At 48.0% G+C, this 13193-nt stretch overlaps 1 protein-coding gene across 3 annotated transcripts in view; it reads right to left on the reverse strand.

Annotated features, from left to right (window-relative positions):
• NUP93 (nucleoporin 93) overlaps positions 1–13193 on the reverse strand; it is an 80726-nt gene that overhangs the window by 32323 nt on the left and 35210 nt on the right. The gene's annotated exons all lie outside the window — the stretch shown is intronic.

Consider the following 13193-nt stretch of genomic DNA (forward strand, 5'->3'; position numbering starts at 1 on the left):
TTGCACAGACCTAAAGTTAAAGAGGCCACTGACAACTCAAGGGAGTGGGAACTCAACGTGCTGTGCTTTATGCTTTTACAATGAGGATATACAACTGTAGCAGTACAGGACTGAATTTGTCAGGATTTAGGAGGCTTTCAAGCTCTTCATTCGCTACATCTTCCTGCAAAGAAATGCTTCCTGCCCCAACGATCTGACAATATCGGTATCGATCCTTACACCCTAGCTCAAGCTGCAGCTCTCCAGGGGAGCACAGGTCCTGCAGCAGGACAGCAACCCACCGTCATGAGGGTTTGGACCCTTGGGAAAATATAGTTATGGTAGGTCTTAAAAATAGCCCTGCAGCTGTATTACACACAACAACAGATATCAGATTGCTACTTCGGTCTGAGAGGCGAGGAAGGTTTGCGGTTTCTCAGAAATGAAGAAAATTGGCAGACAACGTAGGTGTGCTGTCTGCCTTCCTGTTACCCAGCACCCGTGGGTGAGATCAAGGGCATGGCAACCTTCCCTTCTGAAACTCATAGTACAGGCAGTACGTGGGTACAGGACGTCCTCTGACCCCCTTCAGCTGAAATAGGAACGTGACCCCTTTCTGCATAGCAGGTAGAGACAGAACTGCAGCCCCCTGGGACAGACAAGCGATGCAGCTCCCCCAGAGAAAGCCCTTGAATTACATATGGAAGAAGGGGCTACTGGCACACAGCATAGTCTTCATTTCTTCATCCACGTCCCACTTTATTTTTAGACAATGTCCGCAGAGAAAGCGCAGTTACAATCTGGAGAAGGGAAGCTAAATGCAGCTCCTTGTATGTGTCTGGGGACCGAGCACTCCTGCAGCTGCCGCAGGCACCTAACGGGGCCAAGACCCAGTCTGGGCTCCTTGCAGGACAGATGGGGAGGGCTGGAGACGTGCCTTTCTAAGGTTTGTCCTTGGCTGCAAGGTTAGAAGGTCTGCAAAAGGGCAGCAAGTCTTCCCTTCCTCCTTCTCTCCTTTCCCCCCACTCCCAAACTGGACTGAAGAATTACCTAGAGTTACACTTAACGAGCACACCTCGAAAGCACACACCAGCTTACGAACAAAAGACATACCTGCACGTCTGACAGTAGGGATCTGATGCTGCAGAGCCCAGCACTGTTTGCCGTATCCTTGAACAACGCTGCTAATTTTACATGCAAAAGCGCCCCACTGCCTCAGAGACAGAGACCTGCAGCTACATGGATGCGATGGAAGGTGCTAGCAAGCCGTGCCGGGCACTGAAGCTTGCAGACGTGCTGGGTGCCCTCCTCCCTGCTCCCTCTGCAAGTCCTGGGCTCCTGAAAGCCCTGAGATAGACCTCACGAGTCCTGCCTGAGACCTCCTTATACGGACAGAAAGGAAGAGGTCAACAATTTCACCAAATAAAACAATTATTTTGCAATACACAGGGTAAAACACTATTTGCTACATGAAAGGTGACCAAACGGAAGAGAAGACAGCTTGGGTACCTGCCTAGAAATATACACAGCAGTGATGGTAATCCACAGCCTGATATAAGTGTGCTAGAACTTCCCTTGGAGACTGTAAATCCAGCCTGAGTATCGCTCTTAATGAAACCTCCCCGCTCCCGGAGTTCACTAGGTCCATTTAAGGGATTAGATGACACTGAACGCCGATCAGGGAATGGTAATTGTCTTTTTCCATCTCAAAACCAACTCTTTTAGCAAATGAAAATCTTCACACGTCTCAAATATCTATATTGGCTCACTAACAGAAGGTACATCTTAAAAACGTTGGTCCGATGCTTTGTGCTAAACGTGACTGTAGCACGACAATTGCTGCCTCAGTTAATTACAGCCTAATTATTACGCTCAGGAGAGGGAGTTTCAGCAACTGACGCTGGGGTTCCTGCTACCGTTAATGATACTGCTTCTGCCTAGGCCAAACTGCAGTTTCCTGCAGTCGTCACTCTGGGCTCTGTTAGCCAAAATTTCACACCTTAAAATAAAGATTGTAGGGCTGCTCTACCAGCATTTATTCCCTGGCTTATTGCATTGCCACCTAGTGGTGCAGCGTGCTTTGGTCACTGCACATTTAGCTTTCACTTACCTATATAAACGCACACCAGTGTCCACCTGCTACAAGTTAAATCAGAGCTCTCTGGAACAAGGGTGGGCAGAAGGATGGAAGCGATGGGCTTCACGCTGGAGAATTTTGGCCCCACGAAAATCCCAGGCCGTGTAACAGCATGAAGGATTTGCATTGTCTATGGGGCCTGAGCCTTGAACAGCGCCGGGTTGTGCTCACGGAGCTGTGCCTGCCCTAAAAGCTTTCTGCAGTCCCTGAGGGAAGGTTTGACTTTGCCACCACCGCCTGCAGACTGTAACAAGGATACAGAGGCACAGCAGTCAGCGTGCACGGCGGGTCCAAGGGAGTACATGACCCATATCTCAGGAGCTGCCCTCTCGGGGGAGATGCCACTGATTGTACAAGGAGCAGCGACACGTTGCTTCAGATTTGGTATCCGAAGAGAGAAGCAGAAGGAGAACAGATATTGTTAGGAGACAAAGGGCTATTTCACTGCGGCAGATGGCAAAGATAGGAATAGCTAACGGGAGCATCGCTAAAGCCTCAGAGGTGAAGTCCTCACCTTGCGGCTCCACACAAGTTCTGCCATGGCAGGGATCCCAAAGCAGCCTGGATTTTGCTTGAAAATGAAACCGTGTCTTATTTCCCTGAGGCAGGTTTAGGAAAAAAGCTCACAGAGCCCTAAAGTCACATCATGCTGTCCTGCTTCAGCGTGTGACTTGCGGCATTTGATTTTCCTGTGTTCCCATGGGACACCCACACACTCCTCCCACACCTCGTTTGGAAGGGAAGCAGCACATCTCTCTTCCATCACAGGTTCTCCGCAACACTCACTGCTGTTTCCTAAGTGCGATTTGTACAGTATCTGACAGGAAGATACTTGCCAAACGGGGACACAGGCCTGGAAATACACCCACTCTCCCACCTTCAGGTTCCCATTTTCCAGCTCGTCCCATCGCTTGTTCTTGCATTTCTGCTGGCCCTCAGCATCCTTCCCCAGCACGTTACAGCTCCTCTTGGATCTCTTACCCCTTGGATTCCAGTTTTATCTCCTGAATTTCTCCCTGCCAGCTGAAATCCAGCCCTGCTTGGTACCAAATCCTAGTCCTATGCTCCTACAACACTCGGCCCAACCTCCCCAGCCATCCATGATGCCTCACTCCCTGCACCTTGCTCCCCACAGCCCTTAATCCCATCTATTCCACCCCGCTTCCAGCTCTGGCTTGTAGCCCTTCAGAAAAGATGCCTGCCTGCCACTGAGCTCCGCCAGGTACATGCAGGAACCTGTGATAGAGAGGCTACAAACACGGTGTGCAGAGGAGAGCCTCTACACAAATCACCTTGGCTCCTGGCCACCCCCAGTGCAACCACAGGGAAAATGTGGCGATGGGGTGGGCCCTTAAAGGGTATTAGCAGGTGCTTTTAACAACAAAAAGAGCCACAGCTGAAGTGCGTATGACAAACACATTTTCAGAGTTTCATCTCTGAGGTTACTCACCTTGAGCTGCATTTGAAACTTGAGGAGTGAGGAAGGTTTGGGTGAGAATGGAGGCAAAGCACAACCATTTTACTTGGTTCGACAGGCCCCCACCACCGTGACAGGAGAGGACATTGCCAGAAGATGGTGTTCTCCACCACACAAACACACAATTTTCAAGAATCTTATCCAGGAGGATGTGTTCAGAGGTGCCCCAGCAGCGCCGGGCAGGCCCCGGGCAGGCTGTGCCATGTCCCTGCTCTCTGCTGCCATCCTTTATGGCGGGCAGGTGCTGCCTGACATGGCCTGGTGTGACAGGAACCAGCCTTGCTCCAGCCTGAATTCCAGCAAGAAAGGGTTTGAGTACTAATTCATTATCAGTACGAAAGGGCATGCATGCACTGACAGTTTCTTTTTGACAGGAGATTGAAAGTCTCTTCCACTTACTGCAGTAAATGAGGTTAGTAAACTCTCTCCTGGCTGATAGAAGTCTCTTAATTACTTCCATCAGCCAGGCCATACTTTTAATACTTGATCTTGGTATTCAAGCTGTCAAGAGAAGCCAAATGTTGCCAAATAGTATACTGAGGCCTTGGATGTTGACAGCGATGCTTATTTTTCACTGGCAGGGGAAGAAAGGAGAAAATGAAATGAACAATCTGGGCCATTTCAAGTCAATTGCTCTTTGATTAAAATATTTTCAAGTGCTGGATTTCCGGTAGATCCAGTGAATCCTTCCAAAGGCGAGCAGGGATGACGACTACACCATTAACAAAAATCACTCTTCAGCAGTGGGAACAGTAGCTCCAGACAAAGCACCTGATTTATTTATCCCTACTATCATATTTTTTTTAATTGTTACTTTGAAAAGATTTGCTTAACACACTCCTGCACATCTGAGCACATTCACTGAGGTGGTGCGTTCTGGCACAGCCCTCCCAGCCGTGTTTCTCTCTTTTTTCTTAAAAATAGGATAAGGAACAAATCAGCGTACACAAATGTACGCTGAAAAGGAAGGTCTGAGGGGGCTTACCCCACAGCCATGCACGAATTAATGCCTCCAATCCAGATCGTAAAAAATCTACACCTTCAAGAGGTGGGATGAGCCTGAGGAAGGAAAACCCTTGTTTGAAAGCACAACAGCATGGTCTCAACTGCGCAGTACGAGGAAACGTGCGTTTTCACCATCTAATGTAGAAAGGACAAATGGTAAAGGTCACGTCTGACCTTCCCATGAGCCTGCAATTCCAGGATCTAGTAACGCGAAAAGTCTGCCTGGACTAAGACAGCCGAGCTTGTCAAACTGCAATGAGCAGTTCAGAAGTTCCTTACCACCATATTTCGAGTAGGAAATTCTCCAATATTTTCTAAAAAATTAATGCACTGTTGACTAAACAGGAGAAAAAGCAGGGAAAACCAGACGGGTTTATAGTTTGCTGAGTCTTGAGAGCCAGTTGTTGCATCAGAGGCTTTCAAAGGAACTTAGGAGGGGAAAATATGCAGACTGATAACTAACACTAAATTCAGCCAAATATTGGGCTTGGAGAAGATTTGCTGCTCTGCTACCTGCCTCCAGAGGTTGTCTCAAACCACGTAAACCAGCATGCAGTGACTGTGCTCCATGCTTGTAGGCAGCACTCCCATTCAATTCATGCAAAAGCAAAGGTGGGAGAGCTCCTCCCAGCCCCGCGAGCAGACAGCGTTTCACCAGCAGTGAGTCATGAAAATACACAAACCCTGGCCCGAGCTCTGCTTCACTGCACGACTAGCAGTGATTTTACAGATCATTGCACTTCCAAAGCAGCTGACTTTCTGCTCCAGCAAAATCAAACGTTGCAAAGCCGCAATGCTGCCTTCCTTCCCGGCAGAGCCGCAGCAGTGCAGACCTCCCTCCTGCGGCAGCGAGTGTCAGTGCCTGCACCATTGCAGCGGGGTGCTCAGCAGGCACAGCACCTCGCAGAAGAAGGAGAAGCACCGCAATTTACCTGCAAGGCTTCCTCAACACCCCTCGTGCAGGGTGGAAGATGCACAGCAGCGATCCTGGCCTGGAGGCCAGGCCTTGCCCTTGGTAGGGGCCTGCCCCACCGCCAGCGTGGCCTCCATGTGATGCACAGTGTTGAACGCCTTTTTTTTGGTATTATTTTACTGTTTTAGGCTGGTCGATCTGTGAAACTCAAGCAGTTTTCACAGTCATCTCCAGACCATATCCAGGAACGTTGGATTTTGTGGTGATGGATAAATATCATTCCTTCTAGCTGTGACAGGAGAAACTCCAACTGCCGCAAGAACCACTCCTTGTGAAATCACACATCAGCAGAAGCGGGGGCAGATGGCATGTGCTCTTTTGACTCTTGCTGGGGCCGTTTGAACCTGGCAAATGAAGACTGGAAACATGCTCCTTCGGTTTCCAGTCTTTGAGGGAAGAAATATAAACGCCCCTTAGGTCCTGCTCCAGCCAGGAGGCCACCTGGTAGGCACGGGAGGGCTAGCGCCAAACCACCTGTTAACACCAAACCATCCCAGCATCAAGTGGCACCGCCAAAGCCCACAGCCGGCCTCAGCCAGCCTCAGTCCTCTGACGTGCATTTGTGCAAATAAATTTTATGTGAAAATGTATTTTATGTGAAAATGTATTTTATGTGAAATACACAGGGAGATAGCTTTATCTAGCTTTATCGTGCAGGGCGTATTGAGGCAATGCAACTGCTCATGTTCCCTGCTGGAATATGGTGCCAGGCACTTACTGTTGTACTTACAAGTGACTTAATTTTCTTGTTATGCGAGGAGTTAATTACTATGTTCCTATGCATTTTAGGATTTTACAAGGTACATCAGAGAAGCTTGCAAGAATTAAAAATCCCAATTATAATGATAAAATTGTGTGAAGTGCAACACTTGGCTGTAGAAAACAGAATACATCAACCACTGTAACATATATATATTATTTGTACAGCATATCTAATTATCACAAATTTAGTAAATATTTATATTATGTGTTGTCTCTTTCTCCTTCATCATAGAGGATCCGAAACAATGTGAGTTACACACACCAGTCTTTCATTCTCAGGCTCTAGAAATCTTTGCCATGTCACGTTGGGATGCACAGAGCGCAGGGGAATGCTGTTAGAAGTGGTTTCAATGGGGACTTTTCAAAGTCACAAATGCTTTAATGGCATAAAGCTTACATAACACCTTTTTTAACCTAAAATTTTAGAACAAAGGTGCTCAGAGTGAGATTCTCTTTCAAGTACAATTATCAACCTCCACCGCACAGATCATTTTGGCAGCAATTGTTAATGCAACACAAAAATAGCGTGAGGAACAGCACTACCTTCTCTAGCGGCTCCTCTCTTCCTCCCCAGGCATTACTCATTTTCCATCTCCCTGCGATGCGACTGGGAGCTGCTTAGCAAGAATCCCAGGTCCCACCACCGTTAGAAATGTGAAGGAAATCTGTGCAATAGGTATGACACGTATAACGAAGTAGAAAGTCTTAAATAACCCTAACGTGCTTAGAGATCATGCAAGGAACAGAAGGAAGAAAAGCAATGAAAAGAAAACGTCAGAGCTAGAGAAGGAAGGTGGGCAGACCCTTGCCCATGGAGTACAGCAGGAGGAAATGCTACACAGGAGGCACCAGATGCAGCTTGCTCAGCTGGCTAACACCCGCACATCACACCTGACGGCACCTCAGACAGCGTTTCCATTAGTTTTAACGAATGTGGAGGAACCCAATGCCACAAAGACAATTAAATGTCGCCTCACTTGCAATACAACTTGTTCAGTGAGAGCAGAGCAGAGCAGAGCAGCTGGACCAGCTGCCCACCAGAAGCCCATCGTGGTCCCTGCTATTTCACCATCAGCGACAGCATCCACGCAGAGCGAGCGAACCACACACCAAAAGCCGCGGGGCCGACTAGCTTTTGGCAGTCTGGAATCTGAGCTTGTTCATCAAGTTCCCAAATGCATGGCCATTTGTTTTTCTCAAGGTATTTAAATGCAGATGGATGACCTTGGTGTGGGGCTTCGCTCCGCGCCATGATGAGCAGCTCCAGTTCCTCCCTGGTGCTATAAAGGCACTCGTATTAGCATCCTGATTAAAAACTACAAACGGAAATAACAATGCTCTTCTCCAGCCCTACACAAATCATAAATGTGCCACGAAAGTCACGATCGGAACAAAACTCAGGGCTTTAGCTGTTTCCTGAACTCTATTTGAAATAAACGACGAGTTACTGCCAAAGGGCTTGAGATCCATAATACGACCTTACAATTAAAAATATTTACAGCATGCTAATTTCTGATCACCCACTGGATGAGGTTATCCTACCCGCCTTCCTGGTATCATGCTTTTTATAACACTGTGAAAACAAATACCGATTTAAATGATTTTAAAGCTTCATCGTAGAGCCATAACTATGCCTGTAATGCAATACCTCTCACTGAAAACATCCTTGCATCAGGCAGAGGCATCCTTCAAATCAAGCCATCAGAACTAATTTCACTGATGACGCCATTTTCTTATTTCTTTCGCTGCCATTTTAGCATCGAGGTTACTCCATGCTTTCTTGGGAAGTCGCTGCGCCTTCCTTTCCCTCTAAGAGGAGGATGCTCAAAAAGAAGAGCGGCGAATAAATCCTATATGTTAAATTTCTGCCTGTGTCACCTCCTTGCATCTCAGGGAGGAAAGACAAGGCTGCCCTGGCAGACCACACCTCGATTTACTGTACCGAGAGCTGCTGGGGAGTCTCCCGAGATGGAGCGCGCCAAGAAACCAACCCCTGGGAATCCGTCGGCACCGCATGGAAAATTCATAAAGCTGAGGAAAGAGGAGTGTCCAGCCCTGCTGCAGGAGGATAGGCTTTCCCTGCAAGTACCATAGCAAACAGCAGCTAATAAGGGAGTAGTTTGAAAAGAAAAAGGCATAAAGGAGGCACAGCGACGAGCTTGCGGTGGCTGTCACCAGACTAATTGCACAACGTTAGCATCAGCACGGAGGCAGATACAATAACTCGCTCAGCCCGGCGGCAGCAAATTCATTTCTCGGGATATGTTTGTGTCTGAAAGCCGAGCTGCCTTCCCTACCAGCTGAAGGAGCATTTCTGAGCCCCGAGTGACACGTTTCTTATGGAGCACCAGCAAGAAGGAGAAATTATTAAGCAAATCTGCTAATTATTAACACCCAGCCTCCTCCAACCCACTTCTCCAAATCTAAACGCAATCCTTCAGCCTCCCCCATCCCCATTGAGCACCTTATCCTTTTGCTGGTCTGGTTTGGAGCATGCAAGCTTGCCCTTCTGAGAAACAGGGGAGTTGTCAGGCTTTTTTTTGGAAATGAAGCACATTATTATTTGCACATCTCTTCTTTCACAATCTCAGATATGTAAAAAAAAAAAAAAAGTTAAATGCTTTCGAGTTAATGTAAAACTGTATATAAAAAGAAAGGTAATGAAAAAAATGTTTTTTACCTTCTCTGGATGCGAGTGGTGAGCCTGGCAGCGCTCTGAGCCCGACCCTCTCCCTGCTCTCAGACCAAGCGGTGCTGAAGGATTTCTCCTGCCGTGCTCCCATCCCGCGGCAGGGCAAAGCCTGCGCGCCGCCTCCCCAGCGCTCCTCGCGGGCGCTGCTCGGCTCGCCGTGGCACTGGGGGAAAGCCAAGCCCAAAGCTTCCAGCCTCCATCCGTCTGCACGCCAAGCACCAAGCGATGCGGGCAGCTGCCCCCCGGGACGCAGCCTGCCAGCACCACGAGCCCCAGAGCCGAGGGGACCGGGGACGCCGAGGATGTGCCCTGGCACAGGTAGCTCTGCCCGGCGCGGCGCATCCACCGTGGGATTTCCCTGTCGTGCGGCTATCTGACGTCTCCCTGAGAAACCCACATGGGAAAAGCAAGCCTTTCAAAAAGTTAAATCTACTTTATTTCGCTGGCGGGGGCTGGCTAGCACTAGAAAAGCAAGAGGCATATACTGCAGTGTTAAGAAAAAAGGCTTTTTTTTGGTTTTAAACACACCTGAATCACAAGGAAGTGAAGAAATGTAAAGTTCACTCCTCTTAAATAACACATGATTTCCCCAAATCATCCACCTGAGCAAGAAAAATAAGCCTGAATCAGTTAGCCCATTCTGCCTCAGTATTTTTAACTAAATCGCAGCTATTTTGTTCACCCAGTAGGCATTTCCAGCATAATAGCATGTCCTTAGAATAAACAGAAAGATTCTACTGACAGTGCAAGCAAGCAAGCTGGAGCAGTTCGTGTGTGATATCTTTAAATCCTCAAGCATGCATGAGGTCCTTAAAAACGGTGTTTTCTCACTACATTACTGCTACATTTCACAAAGTTAATTATTTAAATTGACGATGAATTATTAATCACCAATCATTAAAATAAAAAAAGCAGAAGTCCGGAGTATACCTGCTCCAATCGCACCATTTATATTTAAAACGCTCAGCCATTCTCAAGCCCAGGGAGGAAAGCATTTACTCAAAGTCTCTGCTGCACCAAATGGCACATTACAATAAACGTTTTTTTTTCTTTTCTGCCTTTTTCCCCTATTGTGCTGCCAGCCCGAGGTTTAAACTTTTCCGACACAGGGCACGGGAGCGGTGTGCTGAGGATGCAGGGGAGACAAAAGGTTTCCATCTCCTCCCCCGGCTGTACTCCACCCTGGCTAAGGAGCCCTCCAGCAGCGCGTGCCTTCATCTGTGCCGTGCATTAACGAGGCACGCAAGCTTTCGGACTTCAATGTAAATGAAATGCCAACTCCAGATGCTGCCAGCAGATAGCAGGGTAAAGCCCGCTGTAAGGGACCTACAGCTAATTATTAATTACCGTGGCTCGGTCATTTTCCATACATTCATTTACGGAGCCGGGATGAACTCCGTCTCCCACCCACTTCAGACAAAGGAAAATAATTTGCACCACCACCAAGCGCAGGGCTCAGCGAGGCAGCTCCCACGCGGGTCGGTGGAGATGCTTCCTCCATCTTTTTACCCCCGCAAGCCACACATTTCATTGTGCTGCACCTGAGGAAGCGATTTTGTGCTAAGCAGCTTCTGCAGGAAGACCTCCAGCACAGGTAAGCTGGGTTAAAAAGGCAACTTTTTGGCCAAGCGGTGCCGGCGCTTCCCCTTGCCGACAGCTCAGGCGTTCCTCGGCAAACAAAAGGAGGGCGCAGGAGGTGGCACGGTGGCACCTTCCCACCCTGGCAGGGATCTTCTGTGCCGTCCCAGCCAGGCACGTCTCATGAACCCACTTCTCCTCCCCATATGGGTAAAAAAACCTCTGAGAGAGCAGGAGAAAGGAGCGACCCACCCCACGCTTCTGCCCCCAAGCAGAGCCTGCAGGTCGCATGCAGCCCGAGTGGGGCTGAGAGCATGAATTCAGCTGCCACCCACCCACAGCCAGTCGTGGCCACTGCACCCATATACACATTCAGACCCTGATCGCTGCTCTTTCCTACCATTCCACTGGCTTAACCCCTTTCTGATCGCATCCTAGTCACTTGAAAGAGAGGTGGGGTCCAGGCTGCAGACTCGAGTTGACTAAGCAAATCTACTTCACCCTCTTATTCAAGAAACTGAGAAAAAATGCAAATCTAGGCACCTCGGTTACTCTGGTAAGTGAAAATATTTCCTGACAGACTGTTCTTGTTTCCGTTTTCATCACATATCCAAAATCCTTACTTTCAAATAAAATTAAAGAAAGTTCAGCGTGTCTTTAAATAAATCACAAGTGCATCTGCAGGACCAGAGGAAGCAGTAGACTGACATCTCTGCACCACAATGAAAACTAAGCAAATCACACCATAAGGCAGCGTCCTTATCTTTTGTTAAAAATACTTCCGTAGACGTTTCACAGCCTAGGGAAGAAAAAAACAGGGATAAAGACATTCAGAAAGTTAGGCTAGTGCATTTCTCCTCGCATTGAAAGCGAAATCAGCAGTGTTGAAGAGGATTTCTGCAAGGCGAGACCCGAGCAGAGGCTGGGCTGCCCCACCCAGCAGCTGCTCCCAAGCAGGAGAGCACCACAAGGTATCGGCACCGAGCTCGGGGTGCCCTTTTTGCCACCAAAGGACAATTTCCCCCCAAGTCCCCACCTGCTCTTTTCATCGCTCACCTGTCCCTTGCAACAGCCTGCGGCAACAGCACAAAGAAAAACCACGATAAAAGACACCTGGAGGAAAACTCCTGCCGAAGCAAGCTTTTTCCCTTGGTTTTACATGTTTGGAAAGAGACGTTCCTACCTGTAGATCTCAGTACTGAGGAGTTACAAACCTGCTAACGCTGGCTCTAACTGCCACACTTCAATTGCCTGGTATTTGGGCTCACACGGCTGTACCTCTCTGTATTAACGCTCGAGTTTTCCCATCGTTAAAAAATAAGAAAAAAAAGGAAAAAAACAGAAAAACCTGCAAGTCCTGAAATGGCCGAGACAGCGAAGAGTCCTGCAAGACAATAAGAAGGCAGCTGCTCTCCCCGGCTGAACACCACTGCCCGGAAAGCAGCTATGTCTTTTTTTTCCAGCGGTGTGCTTTATTCAAATTCTAGGGAAAGCATCAGCCTGAAACCAGAAACTGATGGGAGTACCAGTTTATAGGTTACAGAGGATATTTTATTGTTAACGGACTGTACCATGTAGGGACCGGGAGGGGGTGAGGCGGCGTGCAGGCAAGAGGAGAGAGCACGATTTTTTTTTTTCCTTTCCCCGAGCCGCTGCAATTACTCTGATGTGAATTTTTGATGACTTCCGACATATTGCATGGTTAATAATCGGCTCAGCTGTCATGTCTGGTTAATGTGGAAAATGCATTTGCTGCATTGTGATGCAGCACCGCGGCCACAGACTGTAGCACCAGTTGTGAAGCTATTCCCTTCGCCGAGCTGCATGAATTTGCACATACCATGAGGCTGGAATAAATGCTAGTTTGATGTGATACAGCATCAGCAAAGCCTCTGCCATTTTAGCCCCGCAGAGCTGCTGAAACTACTTGTACCGGCTCATCATCTCACCGCATATTAATCGGTGTCGATGTTGTCACGGGGGGCTTTGATTCCCCATTGTTTTGCTGGCTCTGGTTAGTCAGCAGTTAAAAGCTGTAGATACTATTTACATTAAACGGTGGTCGTCTCCGTAGCTCTGAAGAGGTTGGTTAATTGTATGCACATATACCTCCATGAAGCTGTCAGCGCGACAAACGCAGCCCTGTTATTAATATATGCTCAGCCTGGCTGCATCTTCCTCCGTTCGATCCTTAAACATTAAATATATATGTATATATGTATATAAAAGCATCCTCATTACAAATGACTGGGTACGAGGGGTAAAAATACGCTGCTTAGAAATAAAGAGGATTTTATTCACCACGTACCACTTCTTCCCGCACACTTTAAGCATCAAACGAAAAGTATAAGGTTACGCAAAACCCCAACGTGTGCCTTCCGTTGTCGCCAATAGAAAAACAATGCTGCGAGCGACCGTGCAATTACAAGAGGGGATGTAAAACAGCAGAGATGAAGCCATGCTAAGAGCCAGTCACCCGATGATTAAAGTCAGGCCAGTATATTCCAGCAGTCAGGTGATGGTGCCATCATTACAGTGCAGAAAGCCAGAGAAACATCGAGAAACGGACCACCCCCAGCTCAAGGAAAAA

This window comes from Cygnus olor, chromosome 12, assembly GCF_009769625.2.
Source record: "Cygnus olor isolate bCygOlo1 chromosome 12, bCygOlo1.pri.v2, whole genome shotgun sequence".
Classification (NCBI taxonomy): Eukaryota; Metazoa; Chordata; class Aves; order Anseriformes; family Anatidae; genus Cygnus; species Cygnus olor.